Source organism: Rhinatrema bivittatum, chromosome 1 (genome assembly GCF_901001135.1).
Source record: "Rhinatrema bivittatum chromosome 1, aRhiBiv1.1, whole genome shotgun sequence".
NCBI classification, from domain to species: Eukaryota; Metazoa; Chordata; class Amphibia; order Gymnophiona; family Rhinatrematidae; genus Rhinatrema; species Rhinatrema bivittatum.
Window position 1 is genome coordinate 659,755,493 of NC_042615.1, and position 24,208 is coordinate 659,779,700.

A 24,208-nucleotide genomic window follows, 5' to 3' on the forward strand; every position below is an offset into this window, starting at 1 on the left:
CTATAATGAGTAGGCTATGCAGCTTGCCCATTATTTGTTTTCATGTTCCCTACAGAAATTGTTGTTGACAATATTTTAATTTCAGCTGTAAATACAGTGTACTTAGAGACAGTGTACATTACACTTGAATACAAAGTGTTACCAAGAAAAGTATGTTTAAGCAAATGGTTGTCAGCAAACTGATCACTGCATATTTAATTGAGAATTAGTGTGTAAAAATATGCAATTTTGTTGGTAACCTATTTCCCTTTCTGCATATAAATGTTAAAAGAAATCTGGTGAAGCAATTATTCATAATATTTTACTTTTAATATTTTGTGTTCCTGAAATACAAAAAAATTACACAGCAACTTGCTTTTCCTTAAGGGTTTTAACTTGATAACAAAGTAATTACTATTGTACCTACATTAATTCAGGTTTGTATTTGTTAAGCATCCTCCTATCCTCCTCTCTCTCTCCCCTAAGAAACTTTTATAAACATTACATACACTTGAAAATCTACAATTCACTAGATAGGTTACAGGAAATATATGGAATAGTCATTTAAAAAAATATACTACTATTCGTTGCAGTATTTTTTCTTCCAAAATATATATTTCTTTTTATTGGCTTCTAGAAACCTTAGTGAAACCTTTATGGAGAAAATAGTTTGCATTCATTTTCCAAGTTTGTCTTGCATGTCAGTGACTGAAAGGCACATATTCCATTAAAAAAATAGTTTGATTGAGCAGTTTACAATCATCTATAAATTGTATTTATTTATTTAAATGTCTTGTCTGCTAGGTTACCAAAGATGTTCTTGGTAGATCACAACAATAAACATACCACATTAGATGAACATCTTAGTAACAATGTGAGTACAAACATAGAAGCATAGATACATGATGACCAAAAAAGACTATTATGGTTCATCTAGTCTGCCCATCCACATCGAATAGTCAGCTTTACAGTTGCTATCACACCCTCAGAAATTATCTGTGTTTATCCCATGCTTTCTTGAACTTTGACACTGTCCTTGTCTCTACCACCTCTACGAGATGGCTGTTCCATGTATATACTAACTTCTGCAAATAAATATTTCCCTAGATTATTCCTTAATCTACCCCCTTTCACATTATTTCCATAACCTCTCATTCTAGAGTCTCCTTTCATTGGAAAGAGGCTCACCTCCTCTGCATGGAAACATTAGAGGTATTTAAATGTCACTATCATATCTCTCCTGCCTTTCCTCTAGGGTATATATGTTTGGATCTTTAAGTCTGCCCCTATATGCTTTAAAACAAAGACCACTGACCATTTTAATGGCCACCCTCTGGAATGACTCCTTCTAGTTTATATTCTTCTGAAGAAGCAGTCTCCAGAATTTTATGCAGTATTCCAAACGAGGACTCACCAGAGATTTATACAGGGGCAATATCACCTCCTTTTTTGCTAACAATTCCTTTCCCTATGCTCTCAAGCATCTTTCTAATTTTTTCTGTAACCTTATACTTCTGTTTGGCCATCTTAAGATCATCAGATACAATCAGACCCATATTACACTGTAGTGGGCTATAAATAAATGCTTTAATACCGGCAGCTTGAAAAGAAAAGTCTTTTTACTCAGAATAGCAAATGAGGGTTTTTACATCCTAAATGTATTACTCTGTATTTATCATCATTAAATCTTAAATGCTAGACCCTAAACCATTCCTCAAGCTTCACTAAATCCCTTCTCGTGTTTTCCATACCTTCCTAGCTGTCTACCCTGATATAGATTTTGGTATCACTGGCAAAAAGACAAACTTTTCCTTCTAATCCTTCCACAATGTCACACACAAAATCATTGAAAAGTACTGGTCCAAAGACCAATCCTTGCAGTACATCATTAATAACGTCCTTCTCTCAGAGTATATTCCATTTATCACTCAAGTAGTTTCTAATTCAAAAAACACTTTAGGGTCCATACTAAGGACACTCAATTTATTTAATAGTTGCCTATATGGATCCATGTCAAAAACCTTACTGAAATCCAAGTACACTTCATCTAGCACTCTTCCCTGATCCATCTCTCTGGTCACCCAATACAAGAAATTGAACAGATTCATCTTACAAGACCTATCTCTGGTAAAGCCATGCTGCCTTGGATCTTGTATAAAGACAGCAAAATACCAAAGTATATAGTGTCAATATATTAGAGAGAGAGAGACAGAGAACGAGAGAAATATAGATTTATATATATTATACATATATGTGTGTATATATATATATATATATATATATATTATACATATATGTGTATATATATATATAGAGAGAGAGAGAGAGAGAGAGAGAGAGAGAGAGAGAGAGAATACACATGTATATGATATTCTATATACACATAAACTGATAGTAAACTTTTAAAATTAAATTCAGGAAAAGACTTGGCCATCTGATTGCCCTAGTATTATAACTACTTAGTCATTGACAGTTTCAAATATAATATTGCCAAAAGACAGAGGCAGATTTTAAAACCTGCATGCGGGCGCAGAGTTGTTCGCACAACCCGGCGCAAACAAACCTATGCCCGATTTTATAACATGCATGCTCAGCCTCGTGCATGTTATAAAATCCAGGGTCGGCATGCGCAAGGGGGTGCACAATTGTGCAACTTGTGTGCGCCGAGCCGCGCAGCCTGCCTCCATTCCCTCCGAGGCCGCTCCAAAATCGGAGCGGACTCGGAGGGAACTTTCTGTCCATCCCCCCCCTGCACCTTCCTCTCCCTTCCCCTAACTAACTCGCCCCCCCCCAGCCCTACCTAGAACCCCCCCTTATCTTTGTTGAAGAAGTTACGCCGGCCGACGGCCAGCCCGCGATCCCGGCCATTTGCCGCTGTGCCTGGAGGCTCAGGCCACGCCCCACCCCACCCCTGGACCGCTCACATCTCGCCCATTTTTGCAAGCCCCGGGACATATGCGTGTCCCAGGGCTTGTGCATACGCCGAGCATATGCAAAATAGGCTCAGCGCACGCAGGGGTTTTTTTTAAGGGTTACGCACGTAACTTACACGCGTAACTTACACGCGTAACCCTTTTAAAATCCACCCCACTATATCTACAATTAAACTAGGAAATATAATTGTACTGGTTCTTCATAATTAGAGGCAAAACACAGCTATTCCACAAAAGGAAGAAGGTCTAAACCCTTTACATCAAAGGACTTGTGAAATAATTCCTAATGCTACCCAGGAGTTTATTGTACTTCCCTGAACTCCTCGATAAAGGGCCAGGTACCAAGTAAACATGAAATTCCTGCAGTGATATCAATTCCAAGAAGATTCTTCTCCACTTGAACATGTTTGCAGGGATGCTAATGGACTTAATGTAGTATGAATCATTACCCATATCACAAAAATCAATAGGAAAAGTAAGAGTATTATGAATCAAATCAAAACAGAATGAAACTGAAACAAATCTCCATGAAGCTGGAAAATGTAGTAGAGCAAATTGACTAACTAAAAATAGTGAATCACCTGGATCACATGGTATACATTCCAGAGAGTTGAAAAACTGAAAAATGAAATTGCAGATCTACTGTTAGAAATCTATAAAATCACCATTAGTACTTGAAGATTGGCCAATGTAATCCAAGTTTTTAGAAAGGATTCTGGGGAGATCCAGGAAACTAAAGACCAGTGAACGTGACATCAGTGCTGGGAAAAATGGTTGTAACTATTCTAAAGGACAAAATTATTGAACATATAGCTAGACATAGTTTAAAGGGACAAAGTCAACACCAATTTTGCCAAGGAAAGTCTTGCCTCATCAATTTGCTACATTTTTTGAAGGTGTGAATAAATATGTGGATAAAGATGAGACAGTTGATATAGCATTCTTGGACTTTCAGAAAGCATCTGACAAAGTACCTCTTGAGAAATTAGAAAGTTATGGGATAGGAGGCAATGTTTTATTGTGGATTGAGAACTGGTTAAAAGATAGAAAACAGAGAAAGGGCTAAATGGTAAATGTTCTCAATGGATAAACTTGAATACTAGAGTGCCCCAGAGATCTGTACTTGGACCTAGATATAGGAACAAGGAGTGAGGTGATCAGATTTGCTGATAATGCAAAATGAATCAAAGTTGTTTAATCACAAGAGGATTATGAGAAATTACAAGAGGATCTTGCAAATTTGGACTCTGGGCTTTCAAATGGCAGATGACATTTATTGTGGACAATTGTAAAGTGATGCATGTAGGGGATTAGCAACCTAAATTGTAGCTACATAATGCAAAGTTCCACATATGGAGTCACCACCTAGGAAAAGGATGTAGGCATCATCATGAATAATATACTGAAATTCTCTGCTTAATGTGCAGTAGCAGCTGCCAAGAAACTAAATAGAATGGTAGGAATTATTAGGAAACAAATGGAGAATAATATAAAAAAATATCATAAAACTTCTATATCTATTTCTTACATGGTCCCTTGGACTGCGACAGAGTGAAGAAGCCAATGGAGGAGCCCCGAACTCTCTGCCATAGCAGGCAAACACTTCAACAAAGACCAGGGTCTAGGCACTAGGCCTGACAGCTGCCATCTGCAGTAGGCCAATGGCCAGCAAGAAGAATCCTATGAACAATCCAATCCAGGTCAGGCAAAGAGGAATCTGAGGCAGTCCAAGTCATGGCAGGCAGCAAGCAAGAAGAATCCAATGTATAATCCAATCTGGGGCAGGCGGCAGGCAAAGAGGAATCCGAGGCACAGTCCAAGTCAGGGCAGGCAGCAAGCATGAAGAATTCAATGTATAATTTAATCCGGGGCAGGGGGCAGGCAGAAGGCAAAGAGGAATCAGAGGCACATTCTGAGTCAGGGCACACAGCAAGCACAAATAAACAAGGCACAGTCCGATGAGATAACAGGCAACCACAAGAAAATGCTTCAGAGAGATGTCGTCCAAATAATTACAACACAATGATATAACAGATATCGGAAGACATCGTTCATGAGATTTTGGAATACTGCAGGGGCTTTGCATAGCCCGAAGGGCATCACCAAATACTCATAATGTCCATTACAAGGGTTAAAGGATGACTTCCATTTGTGTCTGTGACATATTCATATTAGATTGTAGGCCCCTCGGAGATCTAGCTTGGTAAATATTCAGGCTCCTTGGAGTCGATCGAACAGCTCTGTGATGAGGGGTAGAGGATAATGGTCTCTTTCAGTTATGGTGTTTAGTCCACGATAATCTATACAGGGCCTAAGAGAACTGTCTTTCTTGGTGATGAAAAAGAACCCCGCCCCTGCAGGGGAGGAAGAGGGTCTTATAAATCCTCAATCCAAGTTCTCTTTGATATACAAGTTCATGGCCTCTGTCTCAGGAGCTGATAAAGGGTACATCCAGCCACAGGGTGGTGTGGTACCTGGGAGCAAATTGATGGCATAATCATATCGTCGATGAGGAGGGAGCTCCTCTGCTTTAACCTTGGAGAATACATCAGAGTAATCTGTATAAGGTGAAGGAAGCCCTGAGAGGGCCGTAGCCGCTATGTAGGTTGACCAAGGTTGTCCTTTGTCCAAACATAAGTCCTGGCACGGTGGCCCACATTTGACTAGTTCCAAGGTCTCCCAATCAAATTACAGAAAATGATGTCTTAACCAGGGCAATCCTAGGACCACTGCATGGATAGCCTTCTTGATCACAAGACACGGGAAAGTCTCCATATGTATAGCTCCACTCCGAAGTCGGAGAGGAACTCTGGTGGAAATGATTAAAGGACTGTTCCGGGGAACTACTGGTATTCCCAAAAAGTGGATCACTGCCTCAGTCATAAAATTTCCCCTGGCCCCTGAGTCGATGAGAGCTTGCATGGAGTGAGCGTGCCCCTCTAATTCCAACATGATGGGCAAGAAGAGTTGGGGAGCAGGAGTGGTGAGACCCAGGAGCAACACCCCTATAGCTCCTAGGTCCTCCCATTTCCTGGTTTCTGTGGGCATCATGCTAGGATGTAACCGGCTTCACCACAGTAAAAGCACAAACCTAGGTTCTGCCGTCAGAGTCTCTCCTCAGTTGACAATTAGATTCTGCCCAATTGCATGGGTTCCTCAACTCCGGTGGTGCTTGAAGGACTGAGAGGTGCTGCAAGTGGTTCAATCCGAGGCCGAGAAAAGGCCAGAGTGAAAAGTTCCGGTCGGCAGCATTTCAATTCCTGAGACTGTTGTTGAAGGCGATTGTCGATCCATCCATCAAGATTGATAAGTTCCTCCAGGGAGTCATGTAATTCATGAGTCGCCAATTCGTCTTTTATCCTAGATGACAATTATCTGACAATTAGATGACAATTGCTCCAAGAAGATACAATAGAGGCTGTCTTCTCTCCAGTTAAGTTTGGTGGCCATAGTTCTGAATTCTATGGCATAATCCATAAGTGGGAGAGCTCCCTGGCTGAGATGAAATAGATCAGACCCTGCGATAGTGAGTCATCCTGGCTCAAAGACTTTCTTGAAAGTCTTTACAAATTCCTACAAATTTTGGATGAGAGGATCTCCATGCTCCCACAGGAGGGAGGCCCAAGCCAGGGATTTCCCCTCAAGGAGGGACAAGATGAAGGTAGTTTTTACGGAGTCTGTAGAAAAATATCCAGGCTGAAAAGTGAAGTGCATAAAGCACTGATTGAGAAATCCTCGACACAGTGCAGGATCTACAGTATACCGTGGCGGTACTTGCAGGTGAATGGCGGGTGCAGCAGCAGCAGCAATAGTGGATGTCTCAGGGGGAGGAGTAGATGCCTGGGTAGCGGTGGCATTGAGTCAAGCACTGAGGCGGTCCAAGGAATTGGCCAGGATTTCCAGGCATTGTTGATGCTGTTGGATTCTCTGTGCTTGTCCTGGTATGGCTTGAAATTCGGATAAGACCACCGAGACTATGGCCTAAGCTATCTGTTACTTACATGGACTCTTGGACTGCGACAGTGTGAAGGTGCCAAAGGAGGAGCCCCAAAATCTCTGCCGTAGCAGGCAGACACATCAACAAAGGCCAGGGTCTAGGCACTAGGCCTGACAGCCACCAATTGGAGAAAGCTAATGGCCAGCAAGAAGAATCCTATGTACAATCCAATCTGGGGCAGGCGGCAGGCAAAGAGGAGTCCGAGGCACAGTCCAAGTCAGGGCAGGCAGCAAGCAAGAAGAATCCAGTGTATAATCCAATCTGGGGCAGGCAGCAGGCAAAGAGGAATCCAAGGCACAGTCCTGTCAGGGCAGGCAGCAAGCAAGAATAGCCAAGGCACAGTCTGATGAGATAACAGGCAACAGCAGGAAAATGCTTCAGACTGGTGACCTGTAGCTGAGGCCCTGAAGGCAAGTCAAGCTGCCCTTTAAATGTTGCGCCGGAGGTGGACCCTTGGGCCAAGGTGAGGTTGTCGCAACCCGTAGGAGGGATCTTATGGGTCCCCACCATCGGCAGGCGGAGTGGGCTGAAGGTCGGAGGCTGACTGGCGCTTCACCAATACCAGCCCTCGTTCCCCGCGGGTTGAGCCTTTGGATATCGGGGCCGGCTGGTCTTAGGTGGGCCTCCATATGTCGATGTCGATGGAAGAACTGAGAGGTCAGCCCAGAGGCAGCAACAGTGGAATAGAGAAGTCTGTATTGGACAATGCAGAGTCCCGGATACCCGGGCGCCAATAGAACCAAAGTCAGACATGGGGCTCCCGAGCAAGAACAGGCCGAAGCCTGAATAGGCAAAGTCCAGGATATAGACTGAAGAGGCATCATAGAGCAAGCTGGAGTCAGGGCCAGCAGCAATCAAGAAGCAGTGGCAAGACAAGTCTGAAGTCTGGATGAGGAGAGAGTCAGTAGCATAGTCAGACATTGCAGAGGTCCGGGCTTAGAGAGAGTCAATAGCATAGTTAGGCAATACAGAGGTCCGGGTTTGGAGAGAGTCAATAATGTAGTCAGGCAATGCAGAGGTCTGGGTTTGGAGAGAGTCAGTGGTGTAGTCAGGCAATGCAGAGGTCATGTCCGAGTAAGCAATCCAATGAAAGGTTAGGAATCAGGAACACAGGAACAAAGAAGATCAGGAACAGGAACTTGTGAGGATCAGGAATCAGGCATGCAGGAGGATCACCAGGAGGCAACGAGTACACGATCAGCGTGGAGACCTGTTGCAAATGCAATCATTGGAAGCCGAGTCTGGTCTTAAGTACCGGAGCTCCGACAACATCATCATCCGGGGCCACAGCCAAGTTCCCATCGCCAGCCCTTCATAAGGATCAGTGATGCACATGCACGCACCTAGGGAGAAGCGTGGTGCTGGATGGCAGGGTCTCTCTGTGGGCCACGGGGAGAGGCCTGATGTGGAGCACAGGAATCTGTAGCTGAAGCTGAGCCACCGGGGAAGGACCGAGGATGGAGCCGGCGGCCTATCGCCACCAGGGAAGAGGAACCAGGGACTGGATTCACCAGAGAGAGGTGAGGGGGCCAGGCTGTGGGTCTGCCATGGCCGGCATGCGTAACATTAAATAGGGGCAACTTGATGACGTCCATCATCTGCGCTGCTGAAATTTCCCGCCACAGACCCTTTAAGAAAAGGGCTACTACATGCACCCACCTGGGGTGACCCGCAGCAGCACGACACAGCAGTCCATGAGTGGTAACAATATCACTCCATATTATGTGCAATTCTGATCACTGCATCTCAAAAAATATATAGTAGAATGAACAATGGAACAGGTAATGGCGACCAAAATGATAAAGGGATTGTATCAGTTCCCCTATGAAGAAAAGCTAATAAAGTTAGGGCTTTTCAATTTGGAGAAAAAACATGATAGAGGTCTATAAAATATGACTAAACTAGAAATGGTAAATGTGAATCAGTTGTTTATTCTCTCAAAAAATACAAAGACTAGGGGAATACAATGAAGTTACTAGGTAATAAATTTAGATAAATAGGAAAAACATTTATTTTTATTCTTCGCATAACTAAACTATGGACTTCATTGCTGGAGGATGTGGTGAAAGATATTAATGTAGCTGGGTTTAAAAAAAGGTTAGGACACGTTCATGGAAGAAAAATCCAAAAACTATTAAGGCGGACTAAGGGAAATCCACTGCTGATTCCTGGGATAAGCAACATGGAATGTATTGAACTTTTTGGAACCTACTATGTACTTATGACCTGGATTGGCCACTATTTAAACAGGATACTGGGCTTGATGGATTTTTGGTCTGACCCAAAATGGGAAATCTTATGTTCATTTGTCCTTATGTAAAGTCCCACTAGATATTGATTGTATAAATTCCACCCATTTGAAAGGAGGAATAGACCTCAGAATGAAGCAATGTATAAAGACACTCACTATACTCTCAGTCATTAGTTAGAAAACCTCCTATGAGTTTTGAAAAAGAATAAAAAACCCTTTTTTTCTTTTCACTTAAATCAGTGTAAACTCATTATAATGTTTCTACAACACATTGTCACTACCAAAATTACTGAAAAGTATAGTCATTTAGCTTCTGAAATGCCACTTCTTGTCCATAAGGTAGTCTGGTATGTAACACTGCTTAAAACTTTCTGAAAGTTTAGTAGAAAGCATTTCACTGCATAGAGCAGTTTTAGGACATTTATACCCAGTGTTGATGCAGTCAGCATTTTGCTGCACAGAGCAACTTCAGAGCATTTAGACTCAGCATTTATCAGCATATAGCTGTTCCAAGGATAAAACTAGAATAAGTAACTTCAATTTAAACATAACATATAAATATAGGTGAAACTTACATGATTTACAACTCAAAACCTTCATGGTGACAGCATCTAACAGTTAAAATGGCAGCACTGACCCTCAACAACAACAGCCTTCATATATGCTTAATGTCAATCAGATGATAGCCAATCACGGGATGTAAAGATTAAAGAACAATGCTAGTTAAAAATAGCAAATATGAAACTAGTATACAAATAATCCCCATTCATTTATTATACTCAGACCACATAGTTCTATGGTTCCCAATTTAAAATTCTAATTTTGTTTCATGCAATGTAACAAAACATCATGAGTCTGTCCTCTCAGATGATTTTTCAACAGAGCTACAACATAACATTCTAATTGTTCAAAAGAATGACCTTTTGGCATTCAATGTGGCACTAATGGTGCTTATAGTTTCTAAGAGTGAAGTCAACTTCTATGGTCTATTAGATGTGTTCTGAAAGGTCTGCTATTTTTCCAATATACGGCATTGGACCTAGACATTGCATCTCATAGATAAAAAAGATGCATAGTTAGTACAGTGTTGAAGAATATGCTTTTGTTGATCTGTGGGATTAACAACAATTGGATGGGATTTATCCAATCAATATCTAATAGGAATTAAGAGCATAAAAAAATAAGACTTGCCATACTGGGTCAGACCAAAGGTCCATCAAGCCCAGTATCCTGACAAAACATTTCTCCAGAAGGAGTCAACCTGTTGCCGAGGCACTGGAGAGGCGTCTAGAGCCACTTTATATATGAGCCAGCCAGTGTTGTCATCAGAGGGCGCCGCCTGGCCTTTCCCTCCACTGGCCCTTTAAATGTGGGGGAATCTGCTGCAAGCATGCTTACGGAAGCCTCTCTCTGGTATGACACCCTGCCATACCAGAGAAAGGCCGACTGGAGCAATGCAACACTGTTTCCTGCCACACTTAGAGGAGGATGCCATGCGGGGGCCACCAGGAGCAGCAAGGGGAGATGCGGTGTCGGGAGTCTATGCGGCTGGGCCTGGCCAGCAAATAAGTGTGGCAGACTGCAGTATGATCCCATGGTCCGCTGAATGCTACACTTTCAAAGTATTTTCAACGATGACCACTAGATCCTTTTCCTGGGTGGTGACTCCTAATGTGGAACTTTGCATTATGAAGCTTTAATTTGGGTTATTCTTCCCTAAGTGCATCACTTTGCACTTGTTTACATTAAATTTCATTTCCCATTTGGCATGCTCAATTTCACAAGGTCCACCTGCAATTTATCTCAAGCCACATGTGATTTAAGTGCTCTGAATTTGATTACCTCACTCATCATATCCATTTCCATATCATTTATAAACATATTGAAAAGCACCAGTCCAAGTGCAGATCCATGATGTACTTCACTACTTACTTTTCTCCACTGAGAAAAATGACCATTAATCCTACTCTATTTCCTGTCTTTTAACCAGTTTGCAATCCACATGCACCAAGCTTGCAACTACAAAAGAGGCCCACTGGGGATTTGGCTTCAGAGAGCACCGCTGTCCCAATATACATGAGTCTGCAAAACTGCCCCCAGGCCCACAAGGCTGTGCCTGGAAGTACACTAAAAGTGGGACCACTGTATGTGCATGCACCAAGCTTGCAACTACAAAAGATGCCTACTGGGAATTTGGCTTCAGAGAGCACCGCTGTCCCAATATATGTGAGTCTGCAAAACTGCCCCCAGGCTCACGAAGCTGTGCCTGGAAGTACACTAAAATTGGGACCACTGTATGTGCATGCACCAAGCTTGCAACTACAAAAGATGCCTACTGGGGATTTGGCTTCAGAGAGCACCGCTGTCCCAATATATGTGAGTCTGCAAAACTGCTCAGTGCCCCCTGATGCCCAGTGAGTGCCCTGTCTTCTTGGCTTAAAAGAGCACAAAGAGACAGCCTGAGTTCAATAAAAAAAACAAACCAGTATAAAAAGGATGGCTTGCTTGGCACAGCAGCAAAAACGAAGAAATATCTTTTTCAATGGAAAATTCTATCAAAGTAGCTAGCAATTTAATATATCTCCCACCTACAACACCCAGATCCTGCTTGCAACCTACCCCAAGGGGTAAAATAAGCAGAAAAATGCCACTGCTAGCAGCTTCTCTCAGTGGCACAGACATAGAGACCATCTCAGATCAATAAAAAAAAGTGTGGTCAAAAAAAGTATGGCTAGCTCGCGGCAGCACTGCAGCAAAATCGAACAAATACCTTTTTCAATGAAAAATTCTATCAAAGTAACTAACAAATGAATACAGATTTGAGACACTCAGGCTAGCTCTGAGTTCAGCCACCTTCCCGGACCAACTCTCCAGACCATCCCCGCCAAGAAAGTACGTGGCACGCCACGTGCTTACCGTATAAATAGTGCTGCATCATCAGGAATAGCGTCACAGAGCACTGAGAGAGAACGGCGATTGGCTGCATTAGAAAAATGCTTACATTGCTTAGCTCTGATAGGTTGCATTCTGGTCTCCTTGCCAACCTGTCTGACCCACTCTATGACAGGGCTGTGAGGTCACTTATGACTCACAGGAAAGATCTTGTTTTTGCTATCTCCTATTTCAAATGACCACTAAGAAATCACTGCGAGCCAAAAGAATGGAACTAATATGATATGTTGTATCCGTGGGGGATCGTGATGCATTTCGCGAACCCATGAATACAACTAATAGGGACTTATGCATTGCGGATTGCCAATGCGTTGAAAACTAATGCACATCCCTAACCACCTCCTTCTCCCCTCTTCTCTTTTCCGCAGATATTTACCCCTTCCTCCTCCCACTGCCTCCCCCTCTATCCCCCCGACCCCTACCTCCCACCCATTCCCCCCCCTTCTTTCCTTCATTTCCCACTCATACTTTCTTGTATTTAGAGCATGAGTTTGTATATACCTTCCTCTTTTTTCGTTTCTATATTCATTTTCGTTATTTGGCTTAAACTATTTTAGTTATTTCCTGTTACAACCTGCTCCATGACCTGTTATATGCATATACTTTTGTTTCACTACTTGTTCTATGTATCATTGTTTCGTTTCAATGTAAACCGGGGTGAAGGCATGCACTAAACCTCGGTATATAAAAGCTTCAAATAAATAAATAAATAACTGAGGGGGCTATGATGGAGGCCTATAAAAATCACGAGAGGACTAGAATAGGTTAATGTAAATTGGTTATTTACTCTTTCAAATAATACTGGAATTAGGGGGCATGTCATGAAGTTAGCAACCAGCATATTAAAAACTAATCGAAGAAAATTAGTTTTCTCTCAATGCATAATTAAGCTCTGGAATTCATTGCCAGCAGATATGGAATAAGGAATTTAGCTTATCTGGGTTCAACAAACTTTGGACAAGTTCATGGAGAAGTCTATAAAATGCTATTAGTCAAGTTGACTTAGGATATAGCCACTGCTTATTATCAGCATTAGTAGCAGGGATCTATTTAATGTTTAGGTACTTGCCGGGTATTTGACAGGTACTTGTATCCTGGATGGCCATTGTTGGAAATAGGATGCAGGGCTTGATGGACCCTCACTCTGACTCAGGGGCCTATGCAATAATTTTTGCAGAAAGCAGGCGCTGACTTTTCAGCGTCCGCTTTCTTAATGCACGCATGATGCCCACAAGGGGGTCGCCATGCAATAGGCAAATTAGGGGGTCGCGCTAGCAAGGAAGTGCTAGGGTCACTTGTGCGACCTTACCACCTCCTTACTAACGTGACCCCACGGCATCTACCGGTTATAAAGACCGACGCCAGTAAACATGGCCGTCTGCCAGTAATAAAAGCGGACGCCGAGTTTATCGGCAGCCTTTTTCATTACTGGCAGACTGCCAATTATGAAAACTGATGCCGATTTTACCGGCGTCAGTCTTCAATAACTCGGCAGTCTGCCGAGGTATTTTTTTTGTTTGTTTTTTTACTGAAGAAGTACAGAAAAGCATTTTTTTTCTGCTTTTCTGTACTTCTTTTTACATGCACTCATCTATTAATGCCTACTGCACGCAGAGGTCCACGTAAAACAAAGCAGAAAAAACAATTAAGATCAGCTAAAGGCACATACAGGATGTTAGTAAGGGGAAAAGAAGTCTTGTTAGAGTACACAATTGTCCAAGTCCTTACGTATAGAAATGTTCTATAGTTAAAATATTATTAGGTACACACGTCTGATAGCTGAGCATTCATGAGTTTAGCTGAATCTGGCTCACAACCCTTTTCAAGAGTCATAGCAGTTAGTGAGTCATCACTCTGGCTTTGCATGCTGATGCTTAGCAAGTGTTTCCATGGTATATATGTATGCCATGGGAATACTTTCTATTTAGTTTTTGGTGTAGATGGAGGAGTAATATTAGGAAACGAGGAGATTGTTTTTAAGCAGAATGGAAGGTCCATTGAGTGTGAAGAGGTATATCCACATGGCATGAATATTTAAAGTATGTACACATTTCCTTTTTCCAGAGGAGCAGCCTGCTGATCACTCTGAAAGCCCAGGATCAAGTGGAATCTGAAGGGCAAAGCATCACTGATAGGCGCTTCCTGATAGCCACAAGAAGGACACAGAGTTGGAAGAGAGAACCACAGAGGAACCACAGAGGAACAGCAACAGACTATGGCTGACTCTTGATTTCTGGCAACTTTCAGGTGACCAGCAGGAGGGAAGCTCACCTTTCCTTGAGAAGAAGAGATGCAGGTCACTCATATAAGTAGCCTGTTCATTTCCACTAAATCCAGAGTGGAGGAGGAGATGGCTAGATTCAGGCATGAAGTGCATAGTCTCCAGGATTCTGTGAAGGAGAAAATGCAGGGCTTTCTGTAGGAGTTATGGGACATATGTACTACAATGGAGCCCCAGATTGAAGTGTGGAGGGAGATGCTGCAGAGGATGTCCCCTGGCTGCTGTAGCCCCCATTAACTCTCTACTATGTGATGCCCCACTAGCTACAGCCACTACCAAACTTTGATGCACCACCAGGCTGGATGGTTCCTCCCTGGTTTAGAGCTCCATTGGCATCATTGCAGCTCCACCTATTCCTCCAGCACCATTCATAATGATATCACCTGTTCTAATACCACCCCCACTTCAGCCCATGCAGTCTGCAGCATCACCACTGCCACAACTAGAGAGAGAGGCTCCCACCTCTCTGTGAGGGAACAAGTAACAGAAGGAAAGGCCCACAACAGCTGCAGGCCCATGTTCTTGACTGCCATAGAGCCCTGCAGGCCTCTCCAGCAGCTATGTCAATGTGCCACGGGTCCCAGGTGTCATGCTCCTTAAAGGCAACATTAGCTGTGATAGAACAGCTCTGCAAAGGAGCACCAGAATTGGACAATCAAAGGCACACAAACTTCCCACACCCTGAAAAAGAAGGCAGCCAAGGAAGAACTAAATGTTTGTTATATATATTAATGAAAATATGGGATAAACCCACAATGAAGTGTGGAAAGGTGGGCTAACATACTAATATGAACACAAGCCAACAAGTGTGTAGCAAAATCAAATTCAGTGGTCCACATAAAACAAACCAGAAAAAACAATTGAAACAGGAAAAGTTCTATAATTCTAAAATGCCAAATCTTTATTGAAATGTCAGTCCCCGGACACGGACCATGTTTCACAAAGGCTGCATCGGGATGGACCAATTACATGTGTTAAAATAAAGTGGTGAGTATGGGTGAGTATGGGTGAAGCTTACAGTAGGGTATTCAAGCAGGAAATTTAACATATGCATTTTTTAACACATTGGTACATTATTGTACAGATTTTCAGTCCAGACACAAATCGCTAAAAATAGGTGCAGTCCCAGCATCATTTGCTGGAATAGTAATGTTTTTTCAATGCCAGGTGGAGGCATTATAAAAGAGGGCCAGAAGTCTATGGCATCAGGAGAGGGGATGGCTCCATGCCCTCCATGCTAGACATGGGCAGCCAGATGGTGAGTGTATTTGGAATAACAGCCGAGTATTGAACCCCATATATTGAGAAAATTGCAATTGTTGGTGACACTGATTTAATTGTTATGTGCAACTTCTTCTTGCATTCTTTGCAATGCAGTCTATTACCTGCTCTTTGCTCCATAAATATCTAATTTGGTTTTATGAGTGGAGATTATAAGGCTGTCCCATTCCTGTCCCAGTCCTGGTCAAGCGGGCCACTGCTGCTCCATCAGTGATGATCTTCCTCATCCCCCAGGGACCCAAACATCATCTCTGCCCTCCATTCCAACCCCCTGCTTTTCTTTTTTGTTTGGAGAAAATGTATTTTTTTATTTTTGTAAATAGTTATATTTATAGTTTATAAATGGATGAATACTTGTTGATGTCCTGTTGGATCTTCAACTATTATGACTAGCACCTCACTCCAGTGCCATCCTATTGCTCAAGGTAATGTGCAGGAGCAAAAATATGAAGGAGAGGGAAGAGGTAGGGGGAGAAGAATGGTGATGATGATGACAATAGTCATGCCAGGGTTGGGTGGAGATTGAGAAGGAAGGAAGATGATGCTACCAGGGGAGAGGCATGATTATGAGGATGTATTAATGGCTAGAGGTGGGGGGAGAAGGAAAAAAGAAGAGAAAATGATAATGGGAAAGAGGGTGTTGTTCTACAATAACGTGGTCCCTGTTCCAGATGTGCCATGATCTCCTGTGTTTTTCTTCTCTGGCTTCCAATACTTGAGGAAACCTAAAATCATAGCTGATTAAAACATAACAATATAAAGGTAAAAAATAGTCAGCAATAAAACATTAGTATAATGAAGGACATTTCAGCCTATAAATAAGACACAACTCAGCGGTCACAGACAATAAAATTCTATTTTATTTAATTAATTAATTTATTTATTTATTTGGCGAGTTTTATATACCGTCGTTCGGCATCGCCATCACAAGGAAAAACTAAGAAAAAGCAACTGTCAGTGACCTAAAGGCTTTCAATATATCTTACACGGCCCCGACCAGCTGGCCCATCAGGGTTGTTATAGTGTTCATGAATGCAGCATTATTGTGCTGCATTTGTAGGAGAACTGAGTGGACTGCATTCCTCCCCTTGGCAACAGTCATGTTGTAATCCTGCTGCTGTAAAATCAGGTTTGTCATCATGTTGTTTGCCAGCTCATTGAGGCAAATGATGGGCATGCCAGCCACCTCCTCCTGCTGCTCTTTTGGGGCCCCTGCAGTCTCCACCAACTGTGTTTCTGGGGAGTCCTCCTGTAAGGTTAGCGTCCAAGGTTCCTCGGACTGGCTTTCCTCAAGCAGTTGGCTTTCTGGTGAAGGGTGCTCTTCAGATACAGTAGGGAATATGAATCCCAGTGTAGAAGGAGATTCTCGATCTTCTTTCACACCAACCTCCACATTCTGGGTGTCCATGTTGTTCGATGGTGAAGCTGTAGGAAAGTATAAGTTGGTCAATAATTAGTTATCATGTGTTAACCACGCAAGTACCCAAAAAAGAAACATCAATGCAAACACGGTAGCCTGTTCAAAAAATATACATTCTCCTCGCCCTGTGCCACATCCATCTGGTGCAGGCACTCCATCTACCACCTCAGAGTGCAAAGTTGACATAATCAGCTCCTCATGGGAAGTCAATGTAAGAGTGCAAGCAGGACCACCATCTGTCTTGTTCCGTGATGTCTCGATTTTCCCCACCTTCACTTTAACCTCCCTAAGGCTTTCATACCAGTGGTGCTGTGACTTCAACCCCTGGAGACTGACCTCTCTTGCAATACATGCCCAAATTTGTTTCTTAGCTGAATCGGAAGCCTTGGATCTGAAGAGCACCCTGTAGTTTTCACAGATGCTCTGGAACAACTGCTCCTTCTCGGCATCAGAGAAGCGTACATCACATGCACGCTTCTGTGTACATGGGAGACCACTGGGGCCTGCCTGCTCTTCCTGCGCATCTTCCTGTCTTTCCTTCTGAGGCAACTTTCATTGTCCTCCATTGAGCTGTCCATCCACTTGACCATCAGCATTGTGACTGTTGTTCTCCATTTCACTTGCTTGCTGCTAAAACAGAGACAGCGAACAAAAGTATTGTACACCTGTTATTGGTGATTTCAAAAAGACCGCAATACATGAGAACAACAAGGAATACTATCCACGAACAAATTCAGAACTCTTTCCACACAAATTCTAGTGACTTACAACATAGAGCAATCATTGCACGTAAAATGGAATAGGCCTCCCAGACAGCAAAACAGGAAGTCATAAGAAAGACAAAGGCACAGGCCTCCCAAAGAGCATGGACAGATAGAAAAGCAGGCAATCATAAGAAGGACAAAGACACAGGCCTCCCAGATAGCATGGACAGATAGGAAAACTGGCAATCATAAGAAGGACAAAGGCACAGGTCTCCCAGATAGCAAGGACAGATAGGAAAACAGACAATCATTGCAATTACTAGGTCTCCCAGAAAGAAGAAAAACAGAGGCCTTTAACAGACGCCCAAATCCGACTCCTTTTGATGGCATACATAAATTGGGTGTCCATTAAAAGGCTTGTTTATAGAGGCCCAATTCTTGGATGCCTGTGGAAAGAGTCCTTAAACAGGCCTTGTACCGATGCCCAAGTCCTGGGCCTATAACCTAAGTTCAGACTTAGGCATCACTAAAGACCTGTTTACAGTGCCCAAGTCTGTTAACAGGCCTGAGTAAAAGGATTCCCAAGTCTGGGTAAATAGACATTGGAGCCCATTGGAGCTTCCATTTAAAGGAGACTTTAAGGAAGCCCATCTTGCGGCTTTATTCCTGCAAAATGAGGCATTCGTAGAGTCCAGGACTGGGGCATTGATAAAAAAAAACCTCATTTATGGACGCCTTCTACAGGCATCCAAAAATTGAGCATTTGTAACCTTTTAAGAGATGCCCAAGTCCTCCTCTAGGACCAAGGTGTCCGTTACCCACCGCCATCATAAAAAGGTTAAATATAACCTAAAAAAACAATAAACACATCTGCACACATCAACAAACAAGCAGAAAGCAAACACCTCTTACCTTTTGAAAATGAAGAAATTGAAGCATGTTAAGTTGATCCGCAAAAGTGAATCCCCATGAATTCAAGACACCAGTTCACACTGGTCTGTATCAAGTACCTGTCCAATTTGAACTGAGCACAAAAGGACAGTTTGCCTCCCAGCAGTGATTTATATACCCTGCAGACAAGATTATGAAGCACATCTGATGTCACATTGGGGGAGCAGAAGTCAATTTCAAAATATTACTTTTTTAATGCAATTTTCCTGTATTACAGTTGACAGAAGCCTTTGACAGATGTACGCATCCACATATCGAACATGTGATGCTATATGGACACCCAATGTAATAAAATGTGTAGCGATCTGGACGCTCTGATTTGAACAATGTGCACTTTTTTCGCGCCCTTTTCATTTCAGTTTCATTTGAATATTGCATCCAGGGCACAGAAGATAGGATGTGAGCGCGTTCATAACATGTGTGTGCATAATTGACGCATGTTCTTTATGAGCATTTTATTGTATCGGCCTTATAGTCTGCGGTTACAGTGTAATTGCACACTTTGTACCAAAGCTGGTAGTTTCAAATTTGTCCCCTGAGGGGCGGATTTTCAGAGCCCTGCTCGCGTAAATCCGCCCAAAACCGGGCGGATTTACGCGAGCAGGGCCCTGCGTGCCGGTGAGCCTATTTTACATAGGCTCACCGGCGCGCGCAGAACCCCGGGACTCGCGTAAGTCCCGGGGTTTTTGGAGGGGGGCGGGTCGGGGGGCGGACCCGGTCGTTGCGGCGTTCCGGGGGCGTGTCAGCAGCGTTTTGGGGGCGGGTACGGGGGCGTGGCTATGGCCCGGGGGCGTGGCCGCGCCCTCCGTACCCGCCCCCAGGTCGCGGCCCGGCGCGCAGCAGGCCCGCTGGCGCGCGGGGATTTACGTCTCCCTCCGGGAGGCGTAAATCCCCCGACAAAGGTAAGGGGGGGGTGTAGACAGGGCCGGGTGGGTGGGTTAGGTAGGGGAAGGGAGGGTAAGGTGAGGGGAGGGCAAAGGAAAGTTCCCTCCGAGGCCGCACCGATTTCGGAGCGGCCTTGGAGGGAACGGGGGGAGGCAGCGCGGCTCGGCGCGCGCAGGCTATACAAAATCGATAGCCTTGCGCGCGCCGATCCAGGATTTTAGTGGATACGCGCGGCTCCGCGCGTATCTACTAAAATCCAGCGTACTTTTGCTTGAGTCTGATGCGCAAGCAAAAGTAGGCTGATCGCGCTTCTTTTAAAATCTACCCCTAAAGGATTAAAAGATAGTATGGATTATGGCTCAGCAGCGCCAATCATTAGAAAAGGTAGCTCCAAAGTTTTATTTACTAACAACCTTGGCCCATTACTGCTGCATGCAAACATTTGCAAGATTTCTTTGAATACATTAAACTAAACTAACATGCTATAGTTATAAAAAAAAAAAATAATCAACTCATTAGGAAATCAAATGTATTAGGAAAATTATCAGCTCTGAATTTCCCACTAGGTAACATTATGTCATATACCACAGTGCTAAAAATACTTGTTTTAAAATAAAATAAGGAAACAATAACTAAAAGATTACCATAGTTATATACTTCTAAAGATAACACAATTTCTTCCTAATAGCTTGAATCATTCATAGAGATCAATGATATCTTTTACATCAATTTACTTTCATATTTGAATATTTTGAAAGACATGTAAAAAATCAAGTTTCTTGGGAGTACATTAAATTACATACTAGTTATTTAGTTAATGTTTTTAGAGAGAGATGGTTGAAAAATAAATTGTCCATAATACCTTTTAATAAAAGAGTTAAATACATTTCTGTTCCCTGCTAAAAGCAGATGCCTATTTGGCACTGCTTGGAATCCCATTTGCCGTGTATATTTTGATTAATACTACGCTTGGTAATCTGCACTACGTGGTTTAGGCTCAGTAACCTCACTGTAAAATAATGAGCCTTCAAGAATAAAAAATATGCTCTCCATAAAGTTGCATATTCTGAGGAGCACCGAACATATTCAAATGAAGTGAAAAAAAGATGAGGCTTTCACCCAGTAAATTTGCTCGAAAGTGAAACCTGCATTCTTCAATTTGTATTTAGCTGTCAGAGACTGTGCACTAAAACTGGACGAGCCATCAACCTCATGCATATGTTTTCTATAAATACCCTTTATTCTGTGATACAGCTGCCACATAACTGCTTTATGCAGAAGAACTAGTCATGAGGGAGATTAGAGAAACTGGGATGCAGCCAATAGCAGTGAGTTCACTCACTAAGTGTCTTCAGAAAAGGACTAGCAATCATATTTAATAAAACATGTAACATGATTTATCCAAGGTTGTCAAAAGAGATGAATTTCATCCACATACGAAGTAATAAATAGTAATACGGGTTGCATATATTTGACTTATAACCTTTGGCATTTTGAAATCAAAATTCTTCTGTAAGAATTCATTTTAAACCTTGTAAACTCTCCTATTGTTCTTGCCACTTTTCCCTCAGCAAGCTCAATGTATCTTTGTCACTGGGATTTCTTGTCAAACACAGTTAGATAAAATGTTGCAGGTAAGAACTTCTTCATGAACCTTACGTTTTTGTTCACTCTGCATAGTGATATTTTAAAAAAAGAGGCAGCTCCAGAAAGAGTCAGAATTCAGAAGAAAAATAATAGGAACAATATCAAATCACCATTTCCATAAATGTGACCTCATTTTTATATTCCAAATACTACTGCCTTGTAATAGGGATTTCAGAACACTGAGTTGTATTTGCAATGCAAGTATTTCAATTCTTACCTATGCAAGTTTGCAAAGTACCCCATATTCAAAAATAATAAGTGCTATTGAAAAGAAAAACTATAATGAAATGGTGTAGGATTCAGGGCATTCAAAATACTGGCTCTGTATATTTTCACATCACACTGCCTAGAATAAGCACCCACCCCCTCCCCCAGTGGTAAAGGTTAGCAACTGCAACACAGCTTCTATTGCTTAACAGGAATACTTCTTTTGAGCTGATTGGCAGAACTTCTGCGTCAAGACTAGAAAGTTTCTAACTCTATTTCCAGCTGAGACATCTCCTTACAGTGATACCTGACAGGAGATTTCAATTCCTGGCAGTTTCACATAATTGCAAATATTTGTGAATGTGATGGTTTCCAAAGGATTGTTTGTTTGTTTTGTTTTTTGCATATATGCATCTGTTAATCCTGCTTAAAGGTTGAATATATTGTTCGGCATGATTTCCAACAATCGGACTGGTTTCAACTCAAAGTATTATTTCCTTAGAAATGCTCTGCCTTCACAAAATCCAGTATTCAGATTTACTGATTTTATTTTAAAACACTTTCAGCACTACTAAGGTCTTCCATAGAAGAAAAGGAAAATGTACAGGGATCACTAAGTCATTTCAAACACTATGTTTAAATAGCTCCCAGCTCATACTTAGGTATTCCAGCTCATTCAATAAACCTCATTAAAAGGTGAATTTTAAAAGCCTAACACACACAATAATTAGGGGATGTATGAATATGTCGGGCTCACACGCGCCGAGTGGATTTTAAAAGCATGCAAGATATGCATGTATCTCCTGGAACACAAACATCTCAACATTTTTCAAATAGGGCAGGGCGTGGGCATGATCTGGGAAGGGCATGGGCATGGGCATTTCTGGGCGTGAACCTCAAATGTGCACGTAAATGCTTATGTGATCCAGCATGCGCCAAGGCCCCTTGATGCTTACATTTAAACCGACCTGATTTGATATTTGTATTGAGAAGGTCGGTATATAAAAATCCTAAATAAATAAATACATTTACTTCTGCTACGGATGATGCCAAAGTTAAAAAATAAAGAAAAATAGGCAGATCTGTGAGGTTTTAAGGGTCATGGTTAACTGGGGAGAGTAAAAGCTATCAAACCATGGGGGCTGGAGGACTTATCACTTATCTGGGTGAACTGGGGACAAACTGGTAAAACTGGGAATAGTGTCAATGCGTGCCCTTTTTAAAATTCCCCAATTTACATGATGAAAGCGGGATTTGTGTGCAGATGTGCATGCCCTCTTAAAGTTTGGCACACATGTGCAGGGGGCCAAGCCATTTTATAACATAGGTGCACATATCCACGCATATGTTATAAAATGGCCATGTCCCTGGGCGCAGGCCTATGTTCGTGCACCAATGTGCGCCTGTGTGCTGGTTTGAAAGTTACTGTCAAACTGTTTAAATCTTATATAAAAAATACAATGTCCAGTGTGTTCATAAATACCGGAAGATTCTCTAATCTGGCACCCAATGATGCAATCTGTGTGCCTTTACCAGAAAGGATCAAATCATGTGACACTCCTAATTTTTCTTATGCCTATGCCAGTGTTAAATAAAAATGTCCATATTGTCCCATCACATTTTAAAAATAAGTTTATCAATCCAAAATGTACTATCACTCTAAAAAAAAAAAAAAAAAGGAACAGTATGCATTAGAGATGTGAATCGTGTCCTCGATCGTCTTAGCGATCGATTTCGGCTGGGAGGGGGAGGGAATCGTATTGTTGCCGTTTGGCAGTCCGGAACCCCCGCTGAACAACCTCCTGCAGTCGATCTCCTGCCGGCGCCATTTTCCGTACGAAAACGATTTGCGGCAAGAAATCGCTCCCGGAACCCCGCTGGACTCCCAGGAAACTTTTGGCCAGCTTGGGGGGGCCTCCTGACCCCCACAAGACTTGCCAAAAGTCCAGCGGGGATCCGGAACGACCTCCTCCGTCGAATCGTTTTTGTCTATGGCCGCCGCCATTTTGCGGCGGCCATTTTGAAAAATGGCGCCGGCTGAAGACAACACGATTCTATTGAGGGGGCCGTTCTGGACCGCCGCCGTTCTGGACCATCGCCGGATCCCCAGGTAATTTAAAGCATTGGGGGAGGGGGTTCGGGAGGGTGGGGGATTTAATTTAAAGGGTCGGGGGTGGGTTTTAGGGGGTTTTAGTGTGCCGGTTTTCCTGCCCTCCCCCTTCCCCCGATTTACGATTTTTTAACGATAAATCAGGGGAATTGGTATTGTATCGTGGCCCTAACGATTTTTTGACGATTTAAAATATATCGGACGATATTTTAAATCGTCAAAAAACGATTCACATCCCTAGTATGCATATGTTAGAAAAGGTTGTTCAAGCCCAAAGGCTACTCTGTTCCTCCATTTCCAAGACAGTCTGTGTTTAGCTGATTTACAGCATCAGGGAAACACTTGTAAATTATCACAGCAGATACTGATCTTACTATAAGGTCCCACAGAGCAACTGTCTGTTAATAGCAAAGCCAATGATAATCTGCAGTAATAAATCAATCACATGATCTAACACCACCACTGAGAAGCACTATAAATGAACAACCAATCAGTTCACAAGATTTCAGTATTCCATATACATGAAAAATTACAAAGAATCAAATGAAAAATTGCCACTCAGTTTCAGTAAACTCCCTGAATGCAAACTTCCTGGTATAAAATTCCACCG